Here is an 18,855-nt window from a genome sequence, read left to right on the forward strand (position 1 = left end):
GGTTGCCGCTAATGTACTTCCATTCCACCGGGGTGAGGCCCACCAAGCAAATGGTCTGTTTGGAAAAAATATAAGGACATTTGCTCTCCTACCCGGAAATGACCTTTGAACTTAGAAGAAAATGAAAACACATAAAAAGAAAAAAAAAAGAAAATGAATAAACATAACAGAGTTAGGTTATTGCACAGTGAGGTTCATTTTCTTCTAAAGTAACAAGAGTCACAACATGCATGCTGAAGTCTGATACACTCTTGATTCCTCCTTCCTGCGACGGGTTCCCCACTAATAACTTTATGAGCTCAGGCTGAAATGTCAACTTGAACTTTAGCGCTTGTGGCACAATCAACTATAACTCAGTTTAAGCATACTTATTTTATTTGATTGAGTGTTTCAATTTACTCTGCACTTCCTGAGGTTCTTGGGTTAAAACAACATGATCTAATGCAATAAAAACTAGCAAAAATATATATTTATTCTTTATTTCCAGGAGCACAAGGCCAATTGAATCTACCCAAAGCATACCTAAACAGCGTTAATAAGCCTGCACGCTAAATGATTTTCTCTCCTTTCTTGGTGCCCACACATTCAATTGAGAAGCCCCTTGGTTTTGCAATGGCATATCAACCTACACAATTTCAGGACTAACCAAGCATGTCTGCAAGCTAAAAGGTGGTGTTAATAGTGAGTGCATAAGGAGGTTTCTGAATAGTTTTGAGGCAGATTAGGCCAAGGAGAAACAAGGCTTATTCTTCAAGGATTAATATTAATTTTGTAACTCCTGCCAGTAGTGTGGAGCATAAGAACTTTACAATTTTTTTTTTTTTTTTTGAGATGGAGTTTCACTCTTGTTGTCCAGTCCGGAGTGCAGTGGAGCAATCTTGGCTCACTGCAACCTTCGCCTCCCAGTTTCGAGCGATTCTCTTGCCTCAGCTTCCCGAGTAGCTGGGATTACAGACATGCGCCACCAGGTCCAGTTAATTTTTGTATTTTTAGTTGAGGCAGGGTTTCACCATGTTGGCCAAGCTGGTCTCGAACTCCTGACCTCAAGTGATCCACCTGCCTCTGCCTCCCAAAGTGCTGGGATTACAGGTGTGAGCCACTGTGCCCAGCCTGAACTTTATAATATTCTTGAAGACATAAAACCAGGAAAGGGGCCAGGGAGAAGCTGGTACTTGACTTGGACCTTAAAGCAGGAACAGAAGATTTAAAAAGAGAGAGAGTGAAGGCAAGACAGCACAAGTGAGAGTGCCATGCATGCACTCAACAAATATTAATAGTGCATGAACTGGCCGGGTGCGGTGGCTCACGCCTGTAATCCCAGCATTTTGGGAGGCTGAGGTGAGTGGATCACTTGAGGTTGGGAGTTGGAGATCAGCCTGACCAACATGGAGAAACTCCGTCTCTACTAAAAATACCAAAAAAATTAGCTGGACCTGGTGGTGCACATCTGTGATCCCAGCTACTTGGGAGGCTGAAGCAGGAGAATTGCTTGAAGCCAGGAGGCAGAGGTTGCGGTGAGCTGAGATCACACCATTGCACTCCAGCCTGGGCAACAAGAGTGAAACTCTGTCTCCAAAAAAAAAAAAAAAAAGAAAGAAAGAAAAAGAAAAATAGTGCATGAACCATGTGCCAGGACCTGGACTAGATGCTAGGATACATCCGTGAATACAAATATCTCCTGGAACTTACATTGTCACGGAGGGAGACACACAATGGACAAGTAACATGTAGAGGTTACAGATGGTAATAGGTCCAATAGAGAACAGAGTTAGGAAGAGAGGGGATGGGGGTCCCAAGTGAGTTAAAACAGAGTGACCCGGTGATGCCTCTCTGATAAAGTGACCATTTTAGTAAGACCACAAGGAATTAAGAGAGTGGGTTGTCCAGCTATAAGGGGGAAGTGTTCTGCAGAGGGTACAGTGAGTGTAAACACCCTGTGGTAGAACTATGCTCAAACAGAGAAAGCATGCATTCTCAACAGGCAGACAGCATCCCCGAGGGAGTGAAAATTCATTCTTGGAAGATGAAGAAAAACTTACTCTTTTTTTTTTTTTTGAGATGGAGTCTCGCCTGCCCAGGCTGGAAGTGCAGTGGCTGATCTTGGCTCACTGCAAGCTCTGCCTCCCGGTTCAAGCGATTCTCCCGCCTCAGCCTCCCTAGCAGCTGGGATTACAGGCACATGCCATCATGCCTGACTAATTTTTTGTATTTTTAGTAGAGATGGGGTTTCACCGTGTTAGCCAGGATGGTTCTATCTTCTCTGGACTGATCCTCCCCGGGCCTTGGCCTCCCAAAATGCTGGGATTACAGGCATGAGCCTCATCACGGTGTTTTTTTCTGGACAGTGTCTCACTCTGTTACCCAGGCTGGAGTGCAGTGGCGTCATCTCGGCTCACTGCAACCTCTGCCTCCCGGTTCAAGTGATTCTCGTGCCTTGGCCACCTAAGTAGCTGGGACCGCAAGCATACGCCACCACACCCGGCTACTTTTTGTATTTTTGGTAGAGATGGGTTTCACCATGTTGGCCAGGCTGGTCTCCAACTCCTGACCTCAAGTGATCCACCTGCCTCAGCCTCCCAAAGTACTGAGATTACAGGCATGAGACACCACATCCTACCAAAACTTACTCTTTTAATGTATATAGCACAGATATAGATTCAGTAGATAACCAAACATCATATATTCATGGTATTAAAATTACTTGCCCCTGACAGGAGTGATAATTTTAAAAGATTGGAAAACACTGAGTTAGGGAACTAGTAAGGAAGCCAAAGTGGCCACAATGAAGTGAGCAAGGGAAAGTATAGAAGAAGGCAAAAAAATATTGGGAAGTGGCTTTTATTCTGAGTAACACTGGGGATGATTGCAAGATTTTTAACAGAGCAGGGATGTGACTTAATTGAGATTTTAATAGCATCTCTCTGGCTGCTATGGTGAGCATAGACTGTAAAGAGACCAGTAGGAGGTGATTGCTGTATCCCAGGTGGAAGATGATGAAGCTTGGTCTGCAGTGGTAGAGGTGGAGGTGGTGAGAAGTGGGGGACTCCATATATATTTTGAAGATAACGCTGACGGGATATGCATGTATTGAATCTGGGGAATAAAAGAAAGATAAGAGTTGAGTATGACTCCAAGTTTGGCCAGAAGAACTAGAAGGATGGAGCCGTCATTGACTTAGATGGAGACCATTGGGAGAAGAGTAGGGAGAGGACTGTTAGCAGTTCAAATTTGGTGTGTTAAGTTTGAGGTGCCTAGTACATATGCAAACACAGATGCTGAGTAAGCAATTGAATGCAGGAGTCTGGAGTTCAGGGTAGAGACTCAGGCTGGAGATACAAATCTGGGTGTTATGCATGAGACATTAAATCTATAAATTGCTTTAGGTAGTATTGTCATTTTAACAATATTAATTCTTTCCATCCATGAGCATAGGGTGTTTTTCCATTTGTTTCTATCCTTGGCAATTTCTGTCACCAGTGTTTTATAGTTTTCCTTGTTGGGGTCTTTCACCTCCTTGGTTAAATTTATTCCTAGACACTTTCCTGTAGCAATGTTAGGAATGGCCCTCTGATTTTCTCCTTCAGCTAGTTCATTGTTTGTGTATAGAAATGCCGCTGATTTTTGTTTTAAAATTTTGTATCCTGCAATTTTCCTGAATTTATCAATTCAAATAGTTTTTTGGTAGAGCATTTAGGTTTTTCTACATATAAGATCATGTCATCTGCAAAAAGGGACAATTTTACTTCCTACTTTCCTATTTGGATGCCCTTTATTCCTTTCTCTTGCTTAGTTGCTATCGCTAGAACTTCTATTAATAATACTATATTGAATAAGAGTGATGAGAGTGGGTACAACATTAAAAGGAGGGGGGCTGGAAAAGAGGAATAGAGGAACAAAAAGAGAAAACTAATCAAATGAATGATCCAAACCCAGACATACCAGTAATTATATTCAAGATGAATGAACTAAACACTACAATTAAAAGGCAGAGATTGTCAGAATGGAAACTTACTCTATTTTTTTCTAAAAGAAATGCAGTTTAAATATAGAAACACATACATAGGCTAAAAGCAAATGGAAAAAGATGTACCATGCAAACAGTAAGCATAATAGGATTTGAGTGGCTGTATTAAGGCCAGATAAAATAGACTTCAAGAAAAAAATATTTCTAGAGATGAAGAGGGACATTTAATTATAATTAAAATTATTCCACAGCTAATATTTTATTGAATGGGGAAAAACTGAAAGCTTTGCCTCTAAAAACTGAAACAACACAAGTATACCCCTCTCATCACTCTTATTCAACATAGTATTATTAATGGAAGTTCCAGCCATAGCAACTAAGTAAGAGAAAGGAATAAAGAGCATCCAAATAGGAAAGTAGGAAGTAAAATTATCCCTTTTTGCAGATGACATGATCTTATATATAGAAAAACCTAAATGCTCTACCAAAAAACTATTTGAATTGATAAATTCAGGAAAATTGCAGGATACAAAATTTTTAAACAAAAATCAGCAGCATTTCTGTACACAAACAATGAACTAGCTGAAGGAGAAAATCAAGAAGGCAATTCTATTTCCAATAGCTACAGGAAAGTGTCTAGGAATAAATTTAACCAAGGAGGTGAAAGACCCCAACAAGGAAAACTACAAAACACTAATGATAGAAATTGCTGAGGATACAAACAAATGGAAAAACACCCCATGCTCATGGATGGAAAGAATTAATATTGTTAAAATGACAATACTACCTAAAGCAATTTACAGCTTTAATGCAATCTCTATCAAAATACCAATGACATTCTTCACAGAAATAGGGAGAAAAAATCCTATTATTTGTGTGGAACCACAAAAGACCTTGAAGCAATCCTAGCAAAAAGAACGAAGCTGGAGTCAGAACACTGCCAGACCCCAAAATATACTACAAAGCTGTAGTAACCCAAACAGCATGGTACAGGCAGAAAAACAGACACATAGACCAATCTAACAAAATAGAGAACTCAGAAATTAATGAGTATATCTACAGGCAACTAATTTTTGGCAAAAGTGCCAAGAACACTCATTGGGGAAAGGACAGTCTGTTCAATAAATGGTGCTGAGAAAACTGAATATTTATATGCAGAAGAATAAAACCAGACCACCACCTCTCAGCCTATATAAAAGTCAACTCAAAATGGATCAAAGCAGGTGGAAGGGGTGCATAAAAACATAAAAATAAAAATAATGGATCAGAGACCTAAGTATAAGACCTGAAACAATAAAAATACTAGAAGAAAGCATAGGGAAAATCCTCCAGGACACTGATTAGGAAAAGATTTTATGAATGAGACCTCCAAAAACACAGGCAACAAAAACAAAAATAAACAAATGGGATATATCAAACTAGAAAGCTTCTGCACAGCAAGGGAAGCAATCAACAGAGTGAAAAAGCAGCCTACAGAATGGGAAAAATATTTGCAAACACCGTATCCAACAGGTAATTAATATCCAGAATATACAAGGAATTCTAACATCTCAACGGCAAAAAATAATCTGAGGTTGGGTGCGGGGGCTCACACCTGTAATCCCAGCACTTTGGGAGGCTGAGGCGGGTGTATCACCTGAGATCAGGAGTTTGAGACCAGCCCGGGCAACATGGTGAAACCCCGTCTCTACTAAAATACAAAATTAGCCGGGTGTGGTGGCACACACCTGCAATCCCAGCTACTGGGGAGGCTGAGGCAGGAGAATCACTTGAACCCAGGAGGCGGAGGTTGCAGTGAGCCAAGCTTGCACCACTGCTTTCCAGCCTGGGTGACAGAGTGAGATACCATCTCAAAAAAAAAAAAAAAAAAAAAAATAGGATTAAAAAATGGGCAAATTATCTGAACAGACATTTCTCAAAAGAAGACATATGAATGGTCAACAAAGACATGGAAAAAAATGCTCAGCATCACTAACCATCAGGGAAATGCAAATCAAAACCACTATAAGATATCATCTCACCCCAGTTAGGAGGACTATTATCAAAATGACAAAAAGTAACAAATGCTGGCTAAGATGTAGAGAAAGGGGAACTCGTTACACATTGTTGGTGGGAAAGCAAACTATACAGCCACTATGGTGAATAGTATGAAGGTCCTTCAAAAAGCTACAAATGGAACTACCATATGATCCAGCAATCCTACTACTGGAAATTTATCCAAAGTCAAGGAAATCATTAGATCGAAGAGACACCTGTACTCCATGTTTATTGCAGTACTATTCACAATAATCAAGATATGGAATCAACCTAAATGTCCAACACCAGATAAACGGATAAAGAAACTGTGATATTTATACACCATGGAATACAATTCAGCCATAAAAAAAATGAAATGTTGTCATTTGAGGCAACATGGAAAGAACTAGAAGACATTATGTTAAGTGAAATCATCCAGGAACAGAAAGTTAAACACTGCATGTTCTCACTCACAGGTAGAAGCTAATAAAAGTTGATCACATAGAAGTAAAAAGTAGAACAGATCCTACTAGAAGCTGGAAAGGGTAGGGGAAAGAGAGGGATACGGAGATTTGTTAAAGGATACAAAATTACACTAGGAAGGAGGAATAAATTCTAGTGTTCTATAGCACTATAGGATGACTAGAGTTAACAATAATATATTAATATTACATAGTTTCAAAGAGCTAGATGGAAAATATTGAATGTTCCTACCACAAAGAAATGATAAATGTTTGCGAAGATGGATATGCTAATTGCCCTGATCTGATCACTATAAATTGTATGTATCAAAATATCACTATGTACCCCATAGGCATGTGCAATTATTATTTGCCAATTTAAAAAATAAACTAAATTTCAAAATTGTCCATTCATCAGGAAGACATAACCATATGTGTGTATATATATCTAATAATAGGTGTTTGAAACACATGAAGCAAATATTGATATAGTTAAAGAGAAGAGAGGCATTTTCACAATGATAGTTAGAGGTTTTAATATCTCTCAGCAATTAACAGAACAACTAGGTAAAGAATAGAAAATACACAGAAAGACCACGCATGGTGGCTCATGCCTGTAATCTCAGCTACACAGGAGGATTGCTTGAAGCCAGCAGTTTGAAACCAGCCTGGGCAACTTAGCAAGATCCCATCATTATAAAGAAATAAATAATACTTAGAAGTTCTGAACACCATTGACTACCTTCCTAGAACACTATATCTAATAAGAACAGAATACAGATTATTTTCAAGTATATATGATACTTACCAGGATAGACTATATATATACATATATATATGCTGGGTTATTAAAAAAAAAAGCCTCAATAAATTTTAGTATGCAAAGTATATTCTCTGACTATAATGGAATTAAATCGGAAATTAATAACAGTAAAATAATTAGGAAAGCCACAAATATTTGAAAATTAAACACAGGCTGGGTGCGGTGGCTCATGCCTGTAATCCCAGCACTCTGGGGGGACGAGGCGGGCGGATTACCTGAGGTCGGGAGTTCAAGACCAGCCTGACCAACATGGAGAAATCCCATCTCTACTAAAAAATACAAAATTAGCCTGGCGTGGTTGCGCATGCCTATAATCCCAGCTACTCGGGAGGTTGAGGCAGGAGAATCGCTTGAACCCGGGAGGCGGAGGTTGTGGTAAGCTGAAATCACACCATTGCACTCCAGCCTGGGCAACAAGAGCTTGACTCCATCTCAAAAACAACAACAACAACAACCAAACAAAAACAAAAACAAAAAAACAACAACAAAAAGAAACAAAAAACACGCTTCTGAAAAATCTATGGGTCAAAAGAAAAAATTATCAGAGAAATTAGAAAAGATTTGCAACTAAACGATAATCAAAATAAGCCAGGCAGAGTGTTTCACGTCTATAATCCCAGCAATTTGGGAGGTTGAGGTCAGAGGATTGCTTGAAGCCAGGAGTTCCAAGACTAGTCTGGGCAACATAGTGAGATACTGTCTCTACAAAAAAATAAGAAAAAAACTTAGCCAAGTGTGCCTATAGTCTCAGCTACTCGGGAGGCTGAGTGGGGAGGCTCACTTGAGCCCAGGAGTTTGAGGCTGCAGTGAGCTATTATTGTACCACTGTGCTTCAGCCTGGGTGATACAGCAAGATGCTAACTCTAAAAAAAAATAAAAAATAAAAATAAAAAAAGTGAAATACAGCCAAAGCCATGCTTAGAATCTAGATGCCCAGCATAGCTCACCCTAGTCTATATTTTGAATATTCCCGATCTTTTAATCCTGCCTCAACCAGGGAGAAGGTCTCACTGAATGCCTGGAGCTCTGCGAAGCCAAAGCTTCTTCAGGTACACACCCTCTTTTACAGGAGGCCTCGGAGCGGAAGGAGAAAGGAGCAGGCTGGCTGTGGTACAGATTTACAAAAGATCCGTGATCAAAGGCCATAAAAGACAGCCGGTTTCTGCCAAGTCCGAGCACTTTAAACATCACCATTCTGAATAAACGACATGAGGAGATGCCCCAATAAGGTGCTGAAAACTGGAAAGGTAATTTTTCCCCACTCCCGTGTAGATACGTCACAGTCTTCTGCTTTTCAGTCCAACTCTGATTTAGTTTTCTAGATAAATAAACCCCCCCCAAGACCTGATTCTGTAGCTTCGCCCGAGTGGATGTCATTCGACGTCAACGGAAGGTCTGCCAGCATAAAAACTTCTTGACTGAGGCCTGAGCTGGTATTTGCTCAGGTACCTCCAAGCCTCTGTCATGGTACCTCCAAGCCTCTTTTTTTTTTTTTTTTTTTTTTTTTTTTTGCTAAAAAAAGGCGGTTGGGGGGCTCAACAAGAGTTCTGGTTACGTGTCACCAGTAAAAGTCATTTGCCAAGGCATGAATAGTTTATAATCACAGTAGCATGGCAAGAGAAGTAGCTCTCACTTCTCTCTTGATTGACAGGTGTCAGTGTTGAAACTCATTTTGCCACCTCACACACCTGAACTCTCATTTCGCAGCTGCCTGTTGGTCTCCATGTTCTTCTGTTCCCTGAACCCATTTCTTGGTTAACTCAGATCACAGACACTCCCCTCCCCCAGGCTAGAGAGAAGCTCCTCGCTTCAACAGTCCACACTCACACCAGGACCAGTCTTGAGGCTGTGTCAAGAAGGCCCCACTTCCCTCTGTGTTCCTTTGGGCTTAGTGACCCCCACTATCTGGGAAGTCTTCCCTTTGTCAAACCCATACATTTTGCAAAGTTTTAAAATTTCATTTCCCGGCCGGGCACAGTGGCTCACACATGTAATCCTAGTACTTTGGGAGGATGAAGCGGGCAGATCACTTGAGGCCACGAGTTCGAGACCAGCCTGGGCAACATGGAGAAACCCTGTCTCTACAAAAAATGCAAAAATTAGCCGGACGTGGTGGTGCACTCCTGTAATCCCAGTTACTTGGGAGGCTGGGGCAGGAGAATTGCTTGAACCTGGGAGGTGGAGGTTGCCATGAGCCAAGATCGCACCACTGCACTCCAGGCTGGGAGATGGAGCAACACTCTGTCTCAACAACAACAAAAAAAAAAAAAAAGAAAAAGAAAAAAAAAATTCCCGTTGAATCAGCCTTAGCTGAGACAAAGAGAGTTGACTCCCATTCCTCCCATGATGCTCCTTTGTGTATTTTTTTTTTTCACGATGGGGGTCTTCTTCTGTCCCCCAGGCTGGAGGGCAGTGTCACAACCATGGCTCACTGCACCCTCTACCTCCCAGGCTCAAGTGATCCTCCCACTTCAGCCTCCCTAGTAGCTGGGACTACAGATGTGCACCACCACATCCAGCTAATTTTTATTTTTGTTTTTTGGTCGAGATGGAGTCTTTCTCTGTTTCCCAAGCTGGTCTTGAACGCCTGACCTTGAGCGATCCTCTTGCCTTGGCCTCTCAAAGTGCTGGGATTACAGGCATGAGCCAGTGCACCCAGCCAATCCTTCATGTATTTGAGGACCCTTGAATGACATGGACTAGCCCTATTAATGACATTAGTCACTCGAGTTCCTTTCTCAAGATTAGTCACCAATGTAGCTGTCCCATGGCCTCTCTTCCATCTCCGGGTACTGCTCCCTTTTTGCCAAGGTCAGCCCTGAATGGTCAGTCTGCTGAAGGCCTGACCAAGACAGCACACTGGCAGCCCTCAGCTCACTCGTCAGTTCCCTAGCAGTTCTGAGCCTAGGCTGTGTGCTGCTGTTCCTTCCTCCATGCCACCTCCCTTGGTGACTCTGCTTTCGCAGAGCATTGAGAAGCGGAGCTTATGGCAGGGCTTGAAAGGCGGGGACTCTACACTGATCGCATCTGTGTCACTCCTTGGCACGCTGGATGGGGCAAGACGGCTTCAGTAGCTGCCTCTGCCTCCTCTGCCAAGAATAAATGCCCAGACCTTAACTTTTGTTTTTTTGTTTTGTTTTGGTTTTGTTTTTGTTTTGAGACGGAGTCTCGCTCTGTCGCCCAGGCGGGAGTGCAGTGGCGGGATCTCGGCTCACTACAAGCTCCACCTCCCGGGTTCAAGCCATTCCCCTGCCTCAGCCTCCCGAGCAGCTGGCATTACAGGCGCCCGCCACCACGCCCAGTCAATTTTTTGCATTTTTTAGCAGAGATAGGGTTTCACCGTGTTAGCCAGCATGGTCTCCATCTCCTGACCTCGTGATCCACCCGCCTCGGCCTCCCAAAGTGCTGGGATTACAGGCGTGAGCCACCGCGCCCGGCCCCACACCTTAACTTCCGTGAGAAGAACTTCCTGCACCATGTTCATCTCAGAGTGTGCCTCTTCTACTCACAAGACAGGGCTCTCCCCCAACTGCAGCAGCAGCCTCAGGGCCACCACCTCGGATTCAATGTGGAGACTCCAGACGCACAAGGCAGGGCCTGGAAGGGGCTCCAGGAGACAAGGCAGGGGGGATGGAGCACATGGGCAGCCTGCCTCTCTCTGCCAGTTTCATCCACCTCCGCCTGGGCCCCGCCATTCCGCAGGAGGAGACGAGCTGGGTGTTGACGGGGAGAGACTTTACCTGCTTGGCACTCCAACCCGTGGCTAAGGATCCTTCACCCACCAAACTTCACAGCAAGAAGGGTGAATGCAGCAGGACTCACCCTCCACCCCCCACAGCCAGGAAGTAAAGGGAGGGCCCCCCAGTTCTGCACCCAAACTCCCTCTGGGAGCACCCTAGGCTCAATAAAGGGTTCTCCTTCCATCTTATTTTACTTCCAAATACTTATTTCCTTTTTATTTACTATTTATTATTATTCTTAGAGACAGGATTTCACTCTGTTGCCCAGGCTGAAGTGCAGTGGCATAATCACAGCTCACTACAGCCTCGTCTTTCCGCCTCAGCCTCATGGTAGCTGGGACTACAGGCACACGTCACCACACCTGGCTAATATTGGTATTTTTTTTGAAGAGACGGGGTCTTGCCATGCAGCACAGGCTGGTCTCGAACTCCTGGGCTCAAGTGATGCAACCGCCTCGGCCTCCCAAAGTGCTAGGATTACAGGTGTGGTGGCTCATGCCTGTAATCCCAACACTTTGGGAAGCCTAGGCAGGTAGATCACCTGAGGTCAGGAATTCAAGCACAGCTTGGCCAACGTGGTGAAACCCTGTCTCTACTAAAAATACAAAAATTAACCAGGCATGGTGGTGGGCACTTGTAATCCCAGCTACTTGGGAGGCTGGGGCAGCAGAATTGCTTGAACCCGGGAGGGAAAGGTCGCAGTGAGCTGAGATCCCACCACAGCACTCCAGCCTGGGCAACAAGAGCAAAAACTCCATCTCAGAAAAAAAAAAAAAGTGTGTTAAGAAGGCAGATTTCACATTAGGTGTTTTTTTTTAAAATCACAATACAATAATGAGGGTTAGCTTGAACACCTAATTTTTCACCTATTTTCCCCTTATTATTGAATTGTAAGCAATTTTCTTCTTGTCATTAAATATCTTGGAAAACAAAACAAACAAGTCATAAATTGTGAAGTAATGTTTGTAATACACACATCAATAAAAAAGAGCATCTTCCCTATAGAAAGAGTTTCCTAAAATCAATATTTTATATGATCATTTTTCACTCATCAGATTACCAATATATAATAAGAATGACAGTGCCTGGGCCAGAAAAGGTGTGACAAAGGGCATTCTCTTCAATGTTGCTGGCCAGATTAACTGGTCCATAATGTTGGAGGTGAGTTTGGCATTGTCGAAAGTCTTAAAAATAGATATTCCTTTTGGCCCAGCAATTTTGCAGCTCAGAATTTCTCTTAAATATTAAACAATCAAGTAATGTTACAGGTACAAGAATGTTATCTAAAGCACTATAAAAAATTAAGAAAAGCCTTCAGACCAGCTTATTGAAGTAGGCCAAAAAAATTTTTTTAATTAAAAAACTTAAAAAAAAACAAACTTGATGTCTAACAACAGATGGTTATCAGGAAATAAATGATGATATTACTGTACTTAGAATAATATGTGGGCAGTAAAAATAATCATGTGGTTCTATGTTCCTTGACATGCAATGATATCCATCTATATGTTAAGTGTAAAGAGAAGTTAACAAAACAATATGGATGGGATGATTCTAGTTTTGTAAAGATATATTTTGTTTGTATAAGTTAACTAATTAAAAAATCTGGAGATATGTGTGTGTGTGTGTGTGTGTGTATACATACATATATAAACAGTGGTTATCCTTGAATAGAATAAATAAAGCATATTTTATTTTCCTCCTTACATTTCAATATTTTCCAAGCAGATTTTTTTCTTTGTTGATACAGGGATCCTGCTCTGTTGCCCAGGCTAGAGTTCCATGGCACTATCATAGCTCACTTTAGCCTCGAACTCCAGGCTAAAGTGATCCGCCCACCTCAGCCTCCTGAGTAGCTGGGACTAAAGGCATGCACCACTATGTCCAATTTTTTATTTTTGTAGAGATGAGGTCTAATGATGTTTTCCAGGCTAGTCTCAAATTTCTGAGCTCAAACGATCTTCCTGCCTTGGCCTCTCAAAGTGTTGGGATTACAGGTGTGAACCACTGCAGCTGGCTTTTTTTTTTTAATGAGCATGTGTTAACTTTAAATTGGGGGTGGTTGCAGTGGTGGTAACTTTCCACTTTGAAAAAAACATTTCACGAAAACGTAATAAAATAGTTGTGGTCCTTCTACACGAAATGACTGAGCAGTTACCAAAAGTCCAATTTTGGTTTTGCATTTTCCCCCTAAGACAGAAAGCTCTGTTTTGTCCACAATGCTCCTGGCAGAGGCTATGTTCCCTGCGTTCCCCTGCGTCTTCTCCCCAGCCCTTCTGAACAGGTTGGCTTGGTTCAACCTAAATAACAATCAGCTAGTTTGACTCTAAGTTAAGTCCTTGGAGCAGAAGGTGCAGATTAGTTTAATCTTATAAATAAACTAATTCCTCTGGAAGCAAAGACAAGTCACAGCTTCATTCAGATCTTCTTCCAATCAATGAAATCCTCGCTGGTGTGGACCAGGCGATCAGCTCAGGCTAGCAGCTGGATGGGCAAGGACGCAGATGTCTGGCCAGGACCCTGGGACCCCAGCCAGTAACATACAGTACTAGTACCCTCACAGTGGCCATGTAATTTATCATTCAGACAGAGACCTTTTTTTTTTTTTTCTTGAGACAGAGTCTTGCTCTGTCACCCAGGCTGGAGTATAGTGGCATGATCTCGGGTTACAGGTATGTGCCACCATTCTGGCTAATTTTTGTATTTTTAGTAGAGACAGGGTTTCACCATGTCAGGCTAGTCTTGAACTCCTGACCTCAGGTGATCTGCCCGCCTCAGCCTCCCAAAGTGCTGGGATGATAGGTGTGAGCCACCTCACCCAGCACAGAAACACTTTTGAGAGGGATATTTAGGGTTACTTGAGGTGCCAGTTCAACAAACGTAAGTAGAACATTGCCAAGAAAACCAGGCTGTAGGGTCGCCCTCCCCAAGGTGCTCATGGCTTTTAAGCTGAGATGGAGGCCTGCAGTCAGCACCTACACAAGCACAGTCCCACCTGCTCTGCCCTACTCAGGAATTCCTGAGAAATGAGAACAGTCAGCCTCACTGGATTTATGGGTGACTTTAGGGTCTAACAGGGAGGGCTGAAAAAGAGCTCAGAAAACAAAGGTGGGTTCTTACTTTCTTTTTTTTTCTTCTTTTTTTTCCAAGCCAAACTGTATCCAGCTTTATTAAAGATACTTTCCATAAACAATCATGGTATTTCAGGCAGGACATGGGCAGAAAATCGTTAACAGTATACAACAACTTTCAAACTCCCTTCTTCAATGGACTACCAAATATCAGAAAGCCACTATAAAACCCAGTGACATCTTCATCTGATGCTCTGAACAGGGAAAGTTTAGAGTGAGGGTTGACATTTCACATTTAACATGTTGTTTAACAACTTTTCACAAGCCGACCCTGACTTCCAGGAAGTGAAATGAAAATGGCAGAATTTATCTGAAGATCCACAATCTAGAAATGGAACCACTGCTGTTTTGACAGGTGCCATCTCAGTGGCATCACTGGGAAGTCTAGATTGCCGGACACACTGGTAACCAATGACTAGGGGTCAGTTCCCAACAGATGTCTGGGCTTAAGGGAGTTAAGTCTATGCTGAAAGATGGAAAGGGAGAAGAGGACATAAAAACAAATTTGTTTTTCCATAGCACAAGGCTTTTGTGCCAAGGTGGCCATGTGTGTCAAAGTCAGGGAGTCCCTCCTCCTGGGAACCAAGAGGAAGTCTCCCAAAACCAGAAGGGAAAGGTGTTTTCCCCACCTCAATCCAGCTTTGAGATATTCTATTAGTGACATATGCCCCTTCCCCCAAAAACAACAACGAAGTGTTCGGTGTGCTAACAACATAGCTTTAAAAAAAAAAAAAAGACAGAATTCTGCATTTTTATAAAACTTGATAAAAAATAGTATTTCAAACTGTGCAGTCACCAGAAGTACACAGTTACCAAAAAGGCACACACGTCACTTGGCATCTCCAGCACCTTCAGCTTTCTCTGCCTGGTCTGTTTTGGCATCTCCGTTTTCTGCAGGGTTATTCCCCTCCTTGCCAGCATCAGCTTTTCCCTTTTTCCCGTTGGGTACCTTCTCTCCCTTCTTTGCAGGGGCCTTTTTAGGCTTGGGCTCTGGCTTTGGAGGAGCAGGTTTAGCAGACAACCTCGCGGATCGTCTTTGTGGTTTGTCCTTCACCTTGACTTTATCTTCTTTAGCATCCCCTTCAGCCTTTCTCTTGGGCATGGTGGCCTCGGCAGCGGGACGTAGGTGCTGGACGCGGGATGCAGCTCACGTGGGCTTTGGTCGGTCTGGGGGTCGTTCTTGCCTCTTCTTCTTCACACTGCTCGGGGTTCTTACTTTCTTATTTCACAAGCCTGGTTTTGCGTGTTTGGCAGGTGTTGCAGAAACCCCCTGAGCGGAACAGCCCAGTAGCATGCCTGGATAGAGAAACCCTGCTCCGTGCACACTTGCACGGAGCCGCCCTGAGTCCTTGCAGGCCTGCAGGCACAGACAGGGCGGCTTGGAAGGTCACTCCTGCAGCTTCCTGGGCGCTGTTATCTCCAGTCTAAGGCTGGACCCTGCTCTCTGAAACCTCACTCAGTCACTTTCTTTTTTCTTTCCTTTTTTTTTTTTTTTTTTTTTTTTGAGACAGAGTCTTGCTCTGTTGCCCAGGTTGGAGTGCAGTGGCACAATCTCGGCTCACTGCAACCTCTACCTCCCAGGTTCAGGCAAGTCTCCTGCCTCAGCCTCCTGTGTAGCTAGGATTACAGGCGCCTGCCAACATGCCTGGCTAATTTTGTATTTTTACTAAAGACCAGGTTTCACCATGTTGGCCAGGCTGGTCTCAAACTTCTGACATCAAGTGATCCACCCTCCTTAGCCTCCTAAAGTGCTGGGATGACAGGCGTGAGCCACCGCACCTGGCCACACTCAGTCATTTTCTAAAGGAGCTTCTCTGAAAGACTAACATCACTGCTCCTCCCAATGACTTGAGGGATACCAAGACTGGAGGTGGAAATAGGGTCCCTCCATTGGATCACTGGGCCCTTCATGGATGCTGTGCTGCCCCCAACAGCCCACGGTGCTGCAAAGTGCCAAGAGCGACCTGTGCCATCCGCAGCCTCCAATGCACCAAAGCTATGAGGTACCCCGTGCAGAACCGGGCAACCACCCATCTCACTCACTGCCAACTTTATTCTTCTAAAAACCTTGGAGTCACCCTCAACTCCTTTCTCTGAAACCATACATCCCATTCATCAGGCAGTTCTATTGAGCTGCCTTTAAAATCTCCCAGGACCCTGCGTCTTGTCACCATGTTGCTGCCTTGCCCTGGTCCAAGCTACCAGCAGGTGTACCTCGGTTATGGCGGTAGCCTCCTGAAGGGTATCCCTGCCTCTCTCCTCACCACCACCCCCCATTCAATGTGTTCTCAAGACATAGCCCTTGGAAATGTAAGTTAGATCATGTCACTGCCATGATCAAAACCCTCCAATGGGCACATGTCGCTTAGGGTAAAAGCCAGCGTTCTTACCAGGCCTCCAGGCCCTTTACCATCTGCACCATGTGTGCCCTGTTACGTTTCTCTCCTTCTCTCCTCCTTGTCTCCACACTGGTCACTCCATTCCTCCACACACTAGTAGTCCTGCTGTAACCTGGGGACCTTTGTGCCAGCAGTCTCTTCTTCTTATGTATGTATGTATGTATTTATATATTTATTTTTAGAGACAGCATCTCCCTCTGTCACTCACACCGGAGAGCAGTGGTGCAATCTGAGCTCACTGCATCCTCGAACTCCTGGGCTCAAGCAATCCTCCCACTTCAGCATCCTCAGTAGCTAGGACTACAGGCATGCCTAGCTGATTTTTTTTTTCTTAAAATTTTTTGTAGAGATGGGGCCTTGCTGTGTTGCCCAGGCTGGTCTGGAACTCCTGGGTTCAGGTAATCCTCCCACCTCGGCCTCCCAAAGTGCTGGAATTACAGGCATGAGCCACTGTGCCAAGCAGTTTCCTCTTCGTGACACTCCCTTAGCAATGGTCAAATCAACTCTTGGCATCAGTGTCACCTCTCAACCAAGTCTATTCTGACCACTCCATTTAAAACGGCGGTTGGTTCTTCTGGCAACATGCATGTCTGAATTTTCTTATCTGTCCCACTCCATATCACTTCCCACCTCCTAAATGACCACATAATTTACTTATCTATTATATTTACCATTTATTGTCTAATCCCCCGCCGTGGAAGCTTGTGGGTTTCATGATGGCAGAGGTTTGTTACTGTTGTTGTTCACTGATGTATCCTAAGTACCTAGGACAGTTTCTGGCACATAAGTAGTTGCTCCATTAATATTTGTTGAATGAATGGGCTGAGTGCAGTGGCTCATACCTGTAATCCCAGCACTTTGGGAAGTCAAAGCGGGCGGATCACTTGAGGTCAGGAGTTCGAGACCAGCCTGGACAACATGGTAAAAGTCCATCTCTACTAAAAATACAAAAATTAGCCAGGCATGGTGGCACGTGCCTGTGATTCCAGCTACTAAAGAGGCTGAGGCAAGAGAATCGCTTGATCTTGAACTGTAGTGAACCGAGATGGTGCCATTGAACTCCACCCTGGGCAACAGAATGCGACTTTGTCTCAAAAAAAAAAATGTTGAATGAATGAGCAAAAAGACCATCTCTCTTTAAGAATAGGCATGACACCTTGTCACTTGGGCATTGAAGCCACCATGCTTGTGCTCCTGCCTGTGAGTCCTAGAGTCTCTTGTGAAAATATTCCTTCCTCCTAATTCATAGGTACATCTGAATTTCAGAGATAATAGCACGCCTGAAATTAAACTCATCCCAGAGATGGAAGAAAACAGGAGAACTCCCTGAATGCAGCCTCTCCGATGTGGCTCCGTATCAGAGAACACATAGGCGGTAAAATCTGGACTTAACCTCCCAACCACCCAATGACTGCTTGGGCAGATGAATGACAACACCACGGGGTTGTGGCTTTTTTTGGTTATAGAGATTATTATATGGTGGGTATTTGATAAATGATTGAACCTTTTTATCTGCCTTTTTAGCCCAAGAAGCATGTTTGTAATTGCCATTACAAGGTGGTTGAGCATTTCCGAGGCTCATTACCATTGACTGGGCACCACCAGCTTGCTTGGTAGCTGCTCCTATGTGAGTCCTGTCTCGTAGCCCTGGCTACATAAATTAACTGACCTGGAATGGAAAGCTGACAGGTAAGAGAAATGTAGTGCGTGAAACAGTATGATATAGTTTTGATATTTGTCGTGGCCCAAATCTCATGCTGAAATGTAATTCCCAACATTGGAGGTGGGGCGTGGTGGGAGGTGTTTCGATCATGGAAGTGGATTCCTCATGAATGGCTTGGGCTATCCCCTTGGTGACAAGTGAGCTCTCGCTCTGAGTTCACATGAGATCTGGTCATTTAAAAGTGTGTGGGCCCCCCCTGCCCCCACTGTCAATCTCATTTGCTCCTGCTTTTCCGTGTGATATGCCTGTCCCCCGCTTCACCTTCCGCCATGGTTGTAAGATTCGTGAGGCCTTCCCAGAAGTCAAGAAGATGTCGGCATCACACTTCCTATACAGCCTGCAGAACCGTGAGCCAGTGAAACCTCTTTTCTTGATAAGTTACCCAGTATCAGGTTTTTCTTTACAGCAGTGTAAGAACGGCCTAACACACAGTCATTGATGCAAAAACAAGTGACTAGTTAATGATGTTAATTCTCTTCATGACTTCTCTTTATTTTTATTTTTTATTTTTTTTTGAGACGAAGTTTCGGATTTCGCTTTTGTTGCCCAGGCTAGAGTGCAAGGGCGCCATCTCGGCTCACTGCAACCTCTGCCTCCT

At 43.5% G+C, this 18,855-nt stretch overlaps 1 pseudogene across 1 annotated transcript; it reads right to left on the bottom strand.

The window, feature by feature from the left end:
• Positions 1-14,141: 14,141 nt before the first annotated feature.
• On the bottom strand, positions 14,142-15,604 carry LOC110744089 (annotated as a pseudogene). The gene has a single exon (XR_002524215.2). The product of XR_002524215.2 is annotated as a non-histone chromosomal protein HMG-17 pseudogene (transcript).
• Between the last annotated feature and the right edge of the window lie 3,251 nt (positions 15,605-18,855).

Source organism: Papio anubis, chromosome 11 (assembly GCF_008728515.1).
Source record: "Papio anubis isolate 15944 chromosome 11, Panubis1.0, whole genome shotgun sequence".
In the NCBI taxonomy this organism is placed as follows: domain Eukaryota; kingdom Metazoa; phylum Chordata; class Mammalia; order Primates; family Cercopithecidae; genus Papio; species Papio anubis.